The sequence below is a fragment of the Montipora capricornis genome, chromosome 2 (genome assembly GCF_036669925.1).
Source record: "Montipora capricornis isolate CH-2021 chromosome 2, ASM3666992v2, whole genome shotgun sequence".
Taxonomy (NCBI): domain Eukaryota; kingdom Metazoa; phylum Cnidaria; class Anthozoa; order Scleractinia; family Acroporidae; genus Montipora; species Montipora capricornis.
Genome location: NC_090884.1, coordinates 8,935,383 through 8,942,882, shown reverse-complemented (window position 1 = coordinate 8,942,882; position 7,500 = coordinate 8,935,383). Strand labels below are relative to the sequence as shown.

At 42.2% G+C, this 7,500-nt stretch overlaps 1 protein-coding gene across 1 annotated transcript in view; it reads right to left on the bottom strand.

Moving 5' to 3' along the window:
* The window catches only part of LOC138038726 (exocyst complex component 5-like), a 39,158-nt gene that overhangs the window by 27,920 nt on the left and 3,738 nt on the right, over nt 1-7,500 (bottom strand). The window lies entirely within an intron of this gene.

The window sequence follows — 7,500 nt, the reverse complement described above, 5'->3', positions numbered from 1 at the left end:
TCCTGCATCTATATGCCGGTAAGGAGCAATCATGATAACTCTTCTCAGTTAAGAAGGTGTTGTTTTGGAACTCGCCCCAGTCCTTTCTCGGAAAATGATCATTTTGAAGCCGAAATTGCCCCTTTGCCATCCATTTATGATCATGATTGTTGCAAAGAAACGAACATGGTGACTGCCTATTTTTAATGGTTTTATTTGTAAAACATATTTTAAAGAGAAAAAAAGTTGGATATTAGAAGTTGCAATAAATATTTACATGTACCTGTATAAAAATTAATGATGTGAAACTGCATTTGGAGCCAGACACTGAGTGCAAGGTGATGACTAGCTGTCCAATTTGCTTACATTTCTTTGCAAGATTGAGCAATTTGAAATCACTTTACTTATTAAAGATTATAGCCCAGACAAATAAGTGGGTTCAAGTTTTCATAATAAAATTATTATTATCAGTAGCTTTTGCTACATAACGACAATTTTTTCCGTTGATCTAGTTTCGAATGCTTCTCATATAATTCAGTAAAAAACACTTAGAATAAAGTGCATACAGCACGAAAACAAGCATGGTGACCCCATCTTTTTATTGCATTTTTAAAATGTCCTGTGTATAAATATCAATTGTGCCAAGTTTGAAAAAATCTGGTTAGTACATCAAGAGGTTTTTCAAAACTCATCAACAATAGATGAGCTTGGGAGTGGGTTGAAGGTACAGCATATCTGTTGAGGAGCAAGGAGGCATCCATGGCAACCCTGTGAGCAGCCACCACCAAACCTAACTGCCTTACCCCCAGCCCTGGAGACAAGGACGGGGCAGCAATGCAGGGAGGAACAGGAAACCCCCAACTCCATAAACCTCAAGCACCAGGGTACTGAGCTCAGAGGAACAGTGATGGATGGAGGTCAGGCCACCTACATGACATTAATTGTAGCAAACCTGCCAATGCGAGAACAAAGTACAACTGACAAAGACTAATGGCAAAAGGCAGAAGCAAAGGGGGCACAGGAAAAAAAAAACTCAAAAGGAAGCAGATGGCCACAGGAAGGACCACTGCCAGAAGGAGTGAGTGAGTAATGATCATAGAGTTCATGGGTAAACAAGTCTTACCCTCAGTCTTTAATCCTCAGTCTTATCCAAGACACAGTCTTGCCAGATGGTTCTGGCAAGACTGAGGATATACATGTAAAGGTATCAAGACTGCCCCACACTGAAGCTCCAGCAGTGCAAAAATTGTAGAGCTGCACATTCATCGAGGACCAATCTACCAAATTGGAAGCTGCGGCATGCTTGTGAAAAGCTTCTGTCATACACAAGCCACATGCATCGTTAAATTAAACTGATGGTAAGTGTGAAGAATAAGAAGTTTGTAGCAAGTTTAACTCAATAAGTCCTTCCCACAACGGGGAAAAAACGAAGTAAGGATTACCATGAAAACAGAGAAAGCTTCAGCCCAAGAGGTCTGCATCCTTGATGTACAGTATCTGCGATTTTCTTTCTTTTTTTTTTTGTCTTTTTTTGGGGGGAGGGGGATGGGGGTTGAGTGGCGTGAACAATAGGCATCTGTCGAAGAGCACATGAGATCAAGGTTTGCAATGTTGGTAGCCAACAGATCACTCAAGTTGATACTGTATATTTCCCAGCCACAATCTGATTGACAGTCTTAGCAGGTAAAGTGTGTGGGAGAATCCCATCCAACGACAAAGGGCTGTTGAAGGGGTAACCCAGGAGACCAACTCAGGGCAATGAAAGGCCAACCCAGGATGGTACAAGCCTTAAAGCTAGAGCTCATGGGAATAACTGGGCTCAAATTAAAAAAAAAGTGCGAAGTCAGATGCTGGCAAAAAATAAGAATACAAAAATACCACAGAAGGTTCTGCAGCCAAAGCAGCTTTCATACTAGACCACTTTCTTAAATGGCAACCTCCTTTACATTCTTTTGTATTTATGTTAATTGTTAGACCTACCGCTCTCATTTTGAAACAAATATTCTTTTGAAATTTGCTCATTGTAGTGAGGATCCCAAGGCTTATTAGCATTAAAACAGATGAGTATTTTATTTGGCCACCATTATGATAAAGGTCAGCATTGACAACTGCAACCAGAACGAAGGACCTAGCATGGGAGGTGAGGTGCTAGCCGAGGCAAGCGAAGGTTAAGTGGACAAGTGCAAAACCACATCAGTGCAGGGTAAAACAGAAACCAATGTTCAGTGTTGAATGTGACTATTAAAGAGAGTCACTGAATGGCCGTTATTGGTCTGGTGAGAAGCAAAATTTGCAAGCAAAAATGACCATGCAAGCAGGCCAGCAATTGAGCAAAAGCAAGTGCCACCACAAGGAGCTCCTGCAAAGATTCCAGGGCCACCCTGTAGCCAGTCCGGGAGTGGCTGCTGAACAGCAATGTCTCAATTTTAACTTTGCCTAAATTACCTATAGCCACTAAAATGCACTATTTGACCTGCTTTCTGATCATGTAAGGGTACCTTTAGCATTATGTTGTGCCGGCGCAGAGTCTACTTTCTCCACTTAGTAACATATCAATGGAAAGCTAGATTGTTTGCAGAAAGCTTAATAATAATGTTAGTGCCAAATATTTTCTGGTTTTTAGCATTTCCTTTATTGTTTTTATTAAAAGTTTCCTTGATTTACATAGTTCTTCACTTCTGTGATCAAAGCAACGGATATGTTTGCTCACATATAGCATAAGGAACAATGCATTCACTATCTTTTCTATCCTTTGTTTTACACTATTATTTTTGTTACAGCCCGTACTCGTTCTGGAAGGGTTACAAAGAAGCCCGAGAGACTGGACCTGTGAATAGTTATACTAACCCCACCCTAGTGTGTAGGACTTAGAGTGTCATGTGACTTTCGTTGTTGTTCCCGCTCTTGTTATCGAAGGTTTTTGTACGTCTAGCATTTCGCTCGTATACATCCCCTTTGTAAATCGATGTGTAGCCGAGTCCAGTGGATTAAAGTTGTGTTACGCTTCAGTGTCTCGTCGTAAATCCTAACATGGTCCTTCACAGCCGGAGAAAAGGAGATATTTCAGCAGTAAATTTGTAATTCTTTGCAAGGTCGTCAGTTGCAACCACATGGCCACCGGTTCCTCGAGCAAAATGGAAGACTTATCTCAACTCACAGTCGATCAAATTCGTGAAATGCTTGGAAAAAAAGGATTGCCGACTACTGGAAAGAGAAAAGTCTTACTGGAAAGGTTAGCGAACGGTCAGTGTGATTCGAAGTCAAATGTTATTGCACCAGAATTAAAAGCAGGTTCGAATTTCGCCGAAGCTTCGAAGGAACCTCTTCAAGTGAAAAGTGAAGTTGAAATTCAGGAGGTTAGTTCGATTAGACGTAAAGCCAGAGCCTTGCAAATGGATATGGATGCGTTGATTCAGGATATTTTGTATCTAAGTCAAAATGCAAGCAACAAAATCAAAGTGCAGTTGAGAATTGAAAGGCTAACTGTGTACCGTGAGAATTATCTTCAACTGAGAAATGAATTAATCGCGCTTGTTGCAGAGGATATGATGGAGGAGGAACTCCGAAGATGGGGAAAAATTCTGAGTGAAGTAGATAAAGCTGTGGATGCTGCTCATGAATTCCTAAATAAAGATTGCGATGTGAGAGATCACTCCTCGAAGGATATTGCATACAGTGACAGTCGTGTATCCTCAAATCTGAAATTACCGAGAATTGAGTTGCCAAAGTTTAATGGCGATGTGTTGAAATTTCAAAACTTCTGGGATCAGTTTGAAGCTGCAGTGCATAACAATGTTGATTTACCAAATGTTCAGAAGTTTACTTATCTACGCTCGGTGCTAACTGGAAATGCCTTGAAAGCAATAGACGGATATGAAGTAACCGGAGCAAATTATGAAGCAGCTGTTGAATGCGTTAAACACAGGTATGGAAGAAAACGTATGATCATCTCATTTCTAGTGAAATCTATCATCAAGATGGATGCTAAGTCAGTTGTTAATGCATCCTCCCTCAGAGATCTCTATGATACCTTTATGAACAGAACTAGAGCTTTAGAGGCTCTTGGAGAAGATCCAATGAGCCATGGATGTATTTTGTTACCCCTTTTTGAGACCAAGTTACCACCTCAGTTATTGGAAAAATGGGAGTTGACACTTGCAGACACTCAAGAAGATGAAATAGGCCTTGAATTGTTCTTTAAATTTCTTAACCGACAAGTTGTGTCCAAAGAAGCAGGAGAAAGAAGTTCAAATGGGAACATCACCCCAGGCAATCACAGTTTTGATAAAGGTAAAGAAAACCGAAGAAAGTCTTTATCTCCCAAAATGGGTGGTGAGAATGAGATGTATACTGCTTCTGCACTACTTGGTGAAACACGCCCTCCAAAACAGCCAAATTGTAATTTCTGCAAGGCAGATCATGACTCACAAAATTGCCCAATGTTTAATGAAAACTCACTTGATGGTAGATGGAAACTAGTGCAAGAGAACAAACTGTGTTTCAATTGTTTAAAACCTAGCAACCACAAGCACTTCTCCAGAATTTGTCGCCATCCTAAGTGTTCTGTAGCGAATTGTGGTCACCGACATCACTGGTTATTGCATGGGCAGCAGTCAGTTGTTACACCTCGGCACCTAAGCAACACTAGTTTAAGTGGATTGGCTTCAACTAAGCCTGCATTACCTATGAAAGAAACACTCCTACAGACAGCATTGGCCAGGTTAATTGTTAAGGGTCAAGAAATGACAGTTCGTGTTTTACTAGATTCAGGGAGTCAACGTTCGTATATACGAAAGAACATTGCAGAGGCCCTTGACCTGCAAGGTCCCTCAGAGCTATTAAGTGTCACAACGCTAGGTGGGGAAACCAGCGAAACGAAGAGATTCCAAAGAGTGAAATTTACCCTTTCACCAATTAGGGGAGATTCAAAGGTGGAGATGGAGGCCCTTTCTATTTCCAAAATTTGTAATCCTCTCGGGCCAGTACAGATGGACTTCCATAAGAACTCTCATCTTCAAGGCTTAACTCTTGCAGATAGTTATCCTCGTGGTTCAGTTCAAGTAGATGTTCTTATTGGTGCAGACCACTACTACTCATTTGTGACTGGGGTCTGTAAGAGAGGTAGTTCCAGTGAGTCACTTGTTGCTGTTGAATCTTGCCTCGGCTGGACTGTCACGGGACAAGTAAACCGCCAATCAAACCAAACTTCATCCATGCTGACAGTTGTAGAAAACGGTGGAGTTAACGAAACATTGAAAAGATTCTGGGAACTGGAATCAATAATTGGTATTGCAGAGAACGAGGACCCTGTTATGTCACAAGAGGAAGAATGTGCTGTTGCTGACTTCAATAGAGGATTGAACTTTGATGGACATAACTATGAGGTGCGACTACCATGGAAACGAGATCCTCCAAAGCTAGAAAGTAATTATGCACAAGCTTAGAGACGCCTGGAAAGTGTTGAAAGAAAGTTAAACCAAGACCCTGTGAAAGCTAAGGCTTACAAAACAGCGATCAACGAATCTGAAGAGAAAGCGATAGCCGAGCAAGTACAAGATCACAGAGAAGACAATGGAACTGTGCGGTACTTACCGCATCATGCTGTATTTCGTGATGACAAAAGAACGACAAAATGCAGAATCGTATTTGATGCTTCCGCACGAGAAGGAGGTGATGCCTCCCTTAACGATTGTATTCTTCCTGGTCCTCCTTTACAGCCGAACCTTGCATCTGTACTGATTCGATTTAGAACACACAAAATTGGTCTCATAGCAGACATTGAAAAGATGTGTCTGCAAGTCAAACTAGCACCAGAGGACAGAGATGTTCACCGCTACCTGTGGAGAGATTTACAGCCTAACAAAGCACCAAAGGTGTACAGAATGCAGAGATTGACTTTCGGTGTGAACGCAAGTCCTTTCCTTGCAATTGCTACAGTCCATGCTCATGTAAACAAATACAAAGAAATGTCCCCGTATGCAGTAGAAGAAATTTTACAAAATATGTATGTCGATGACTGCCTGACAGGAGCCGATACAGTAGATTCAACTTTGAAGCTTCAACAAGAAATGTCAGAAATTATGATGACAGCAGCATTCAATTTGACCAAGTGGGCAAGTAACTCAGAGCTAGTAATGGATGCTATTGACCCAGCTAAAAGAGCCTCATCGCCATTCATGGAGTTCAATTCGAGCGACCCCCTAAAAGCACTTGGCGTGTCATGGGACTTGAACTCTGACCACTTTAGATTCCTCGCACCGAGTGGAATCATCTCATCCCATGATCCAATGTCAAAGAGAAGTCTACTTAGTCTGGCATCGAAAATGTTTGACCCACTGGGACTGATATCACCCTTCACTGTTAGAGCCAAAATCCTTTTCTAAGAGTTGTGGTTGAAAGGATTACAGTGGGATGACCCGTTAGATAGCGACACTAAAGCAAAGTGGTTAAGTTGGAAGTCTGAGTCGTTGCAGCTAAAGGATGTGACTATCCCTCGATGCTTCGGAAATGGTATTACGCAAGACTCTGTGGTAGAGGTGCATGGTTTTGGAGATGCTTCCCCCAAGGCGTATGGAGCAGCAGTGTACATTCGAATAAGAGACAAGCAAGACAATGTATCCTCACAGCTGGTAGTAGTCCAGAGTCGCGCCCATTAAGAAGGTGTCACTTCCAAGGCTGGAACTTTTAGCAGCAGTTGTAAATGCCAGGTTGCTAAAATTTGTTGTAGGGGCTTTGCCAGTGAAGGTGGCTAGGGTTGTGTGTTGGTCAGATAGTATGGTGGCACTGCATTGGATAAAAGGGCAGAGTTCTTCCTGGAAGCCATTTGTTGCCAATCGTGTGGCTGAGGTACAGTCAACGTGGGATCCTGAGTGTTGGAGGTATTGTGGAAGTAAGGAGAATCCTGCAGACTTGTTGACGCGTGGGTTAAAGTGTAGTGATATGATTTCAAGCACTTTGTGGTGGAATGGACCCCAATGGATGTCTTCGCCTTGTGAACCACTACCCGCTCAACCCGAAAACGAAGCTGCTCCCGCCGAAGCTTGCGAGGAAAAAAGAACTACCCATGTGTATACAGCAGTCGTTGCAGAACCACTGATTGATATGTCACGCTGCGGGACATGGTTAAAGTTGATTCGAGTAACTGCTTATGTATTGAGAGCGGTCAAATTGTTTAAGACTAAGTCTAGGTCTTGTGAAAGGGAACTGTCGGCGGACGAGGTGAGGCAAGCCGAGATTAAATGTTGTATGTGGGTGCAGGAAGTGGTCTACAAAGAAGAATTCGAGAAACTGAAAGCTGGAGAGGTACTTCCCAGTAACAGCCGCCTTCTGAAACTGGACCCTTATTATGACAGAGATGATCAGGTATTAAGAGTTGGCGGGAGACTACAGTTTGCTGATCTTCCCGAACAGAGCAAGCATCAAATAATCTTGCCTCACGGACATCCTGAAGTTGCCAAGATGGTGCAAGATGTACATAAGAACATGTTGCATGCTGGTCCAGAAACGGTATTATCAACTTTA